The sequence below is a fragment of the Aquarana catesbeiana genome, linkage group LG04 (genome assembly GCF_042186555.1).
Source record: "Aquarana catesbeiana isolate 2022-GZ linkage group LG04, ASM4218655v1, whole genome shotgun sequence".
In the NCBI taxonomy this organism is placed as follows: domain Eukaryota; kingdom Metazoa; phylum Chordata; class Amphibia; order Anura; family Ranidae; genus Aquarana; species Aquarana catesbeiana.
In genome coordinates, this window is record NC_133327.1 from 640,928,811 (window position 1) to 640,931,918 (window position 3,108).

Consider the following 3,108-nt stretch of genomic DNA (forward strand, 5'->3'; position numbering starts at 1 on the left):
ACAAAATGAAACCAAAAGAGAATTTTTGCTTTCCCGTGTTTGTATTTTTTGACTCATCATTCACATTAGACATCGCTTCCTATAACTACAAAGGTATATTTGAAAAACAAGGGTATCTACGTTCAGCACAACACTAGCTATCCCAGACTGTGTAGTTCAAGTCTAAAGCAGTGGTTTTCAACCTTCCTAGTGGCGTGACCTCTTGATAAAATTTCCCACGTTGTGAGGACCCCTAACAGTAAAATTATTTTCGTTGGTCCTTTGCTGTAATTTTGTGACTGTTATGAATCGAAATATAAATATCTGATATGCAGGATGTATTTTCATTCTTATAAATTGAACATCTTAAAGCATAGCGATTAATCACAAAAACAATCTGTAATATATAGTGCAAAATATTTATTTATAATGAACATATAAGTTACAAATGAATAAAATATTTACGACTTGCGTTTATTTTTTATTCATTGTGTATTGAACTGTATTCACCGTATTGTATAATCATGTGAAAACAAAGCGTAACAATGGTAACAATCTTAGACAGCCTTGATAAAATAACAGTAAAAACGACATTGCTACAAATTGTTGCGAAACCATGCATCAAAAAACTAAAGCATCAGTGCGAACGCTGAGGTCGCTTCTTTCTCACCAGATCAGAAATTCTCGTGGTAGTCTTTGCAAGAGCACAACGAAGATCATCTTCGGCAACAAGTCTACTTCTGTATTTAGACTTGATAACCAACAAGCTTGTTTCACAAAGATATGTTGTTGGAAATGGAAGAAGAAGACGCAACACAATCTCAGACTGAACAGGATATGACTGCAAACACTTGATCCAAAATTTATTAACAGACGTGGAAGAGAAATCATTTTTTGCTGCATCGCTGGTAATGAGATCAATGAACTCCTCTTCTGCATTCTCAGTAACATCTTTAACTTTGACTGTGAATGGACTTCTAGCAAGCGCAAAAGGGGTGTCAGGAAAATTTGGAAAGTACGATGAAATTTCGTCCGCAAGCATTTGCAAGTGTTCTTTGACAGAACGTATTGCTTTAATCCTTTTGTCAAGTTCAATGTCATTTTCCTCAAAGAAAGCAGATAAGTTGGGCAACATGTAAATTCTATTTTCATCCAATTTTTGTTGCCAAAGTTGAAACTTCATTTGGAATGATAGGATCTTTTCAGACAAATCAAGGCATGTTGCATTTTGTCCTTGAAGTGATAAATTTAACTCGTTTAAGATTGCAAAGATGTCAACCAAGTAAGCCATTTTCTGCGGTTCATTTTCATCGCTGAACAGTGCTTCAAACTGTGCTTTTGCTTTCTGATTAAAAAAACGTTTTTAGTTCATTACGAAGTACAAAAACAGGTTTTAAAACTTTTCCTCGACAACCATCTCACTTCAGTGTGAAATAACAGAAGCTTCCAATTCATTACAAAGTTACGAAAAAAGAGTCGACTGTTTAAAGCACTCGCTTTTACAAAATTGACAGCACTTATGACGCTTTTCATTACTTCTTTTAACTCTTGTGGCAGCGTCTTCGTTGCTAACATTTGTCGATGAATCATACAGTGAGTTCCAATGGCTTTTGGTGATTCATTCAATACCAAACGTTGAAATCCAGACCGACATCCTAGCATAGCTGGAGCTTTTTCCAAGAGATCTCGTGTTTTTCCAGAAATGAACCAAAAATTGTGTCAAATACATCACGTGCAGTAGTTGCTGTTTCAAGAGGTTTGCAAAAAAAAAAAATTAAAAAGGAGAGCATAGTGTGACTTTGTGTGAAGTTTTCAAAAAAGAAACTCATCTTTAAAGTCGCCATCATGAATATACCTCATGTAAAACCAGTAAATGTGAACAGTTTGCAACATCTGTAGATTCATCAAGCTGGATGCTAAATGTTCCAAGTGGAGCAGATTTCATTTCCTGGATTACCTGATCAATAATATCAGCAGACATGTCATCTATTCTCCTGCTGACAGTGCCATTAGATAAGGAAATTGCACTCAATTTCGTAACAAATTCAGCTCCAATCATAACTCGAACAATGTCTGACTGCTGGCAACAGCAAATCCTCGGCAATAGTGTGAGATTTCTTAGCTCTGGCAATTCTGAGAGCCACCAAATATGAAGCTTCAATGGCTGCTAGGTTTTGCTTGTGGTACTTGCCACCAGTATCAAGTCTGCTTTTCTTGACATCAGCTTTGTTTTTTTAAATATTGTATATCCTTGCCAGCAAAGCTCGGATGCTTGGTATCAAAATGACGTTTCAGTTTGTTGGGCTTCATAGATTCGGCTGATAGAACTTTATTACAAATAATGCATTGCGGTTTCTCAATTCCTGCTGCAATTATTGAAGTAAAACCATACATGAAGAAATAGTCATTGTAGCTTCTCTTCTTAAGGTTCTCTCTATGATCCATTATCATGGGATCACCTCATATGACTTCCAGTCAGGATAACACAACCACTTTGCACACGTCATATTGCTATATGGCAGGCAGGAAGTGGTTAAATATAACAGATTGAAGTTGAGTTCCTTTCAAGGGTGTCACAGGTATTACATCAAAAGCATTAGAAAATTCCATCAGAAGGAAAAAAGTAAGCTAGTGACTATTGGTTCATTTTGCAAGAGCAGTAATAAGGAGATCAATCTAACAGACATATTCAAACTAGAAGAGATCATGTGTATATAAGTATTACACAATATTAAAAGAAAGGTAGAAAACAAAAAATAGAAGTAGATAGAAGAGTGAAAAAAAAAAGGGGGGAGGGGTTTACAAGCGGTGATCCGATCCCAAATGAACAGAAATTATAGTCAAGGCAAATAGAGTAAAATTACCAAGGCAATAATAGTGTGTCAAAGTCTGGAGGTAAACAATACTTAACCCAATGAAGCCAGAGTTTCTCAAATTGACCAATTCGATCTCTTTCGATTGCTTCCATTTTACCATATATAGGAGCTTTATTAGTTCTGGGTATGGCTTCAGCTAGAATTAAAAAGATGGCGTTTTCCATGCCTTAGCAATGGTTTGTTTTGTGGATGTTGGGAACTGTAAAATAAGGCGAAATTGATTCTGTGTGATCCCATCAGGTTTAATAGGGCT

The 3,108-nt window shown here is 36.0% G+C and overlaps 1 pseudogene; it reads right to left on the reverse strand.

Annotated features, from left to right (window-relative positions):
- Nucleotides 1-384: 384 nt before the first annotated feature.
- LOC141140878 (SCAN domain-containing protein 3-like) lies at nt 385-2,748 on the reverse strand (annotated as a pseudogene).
- Nucleotides 2,749-3,108: the final 360 nt, after the last annotated feature.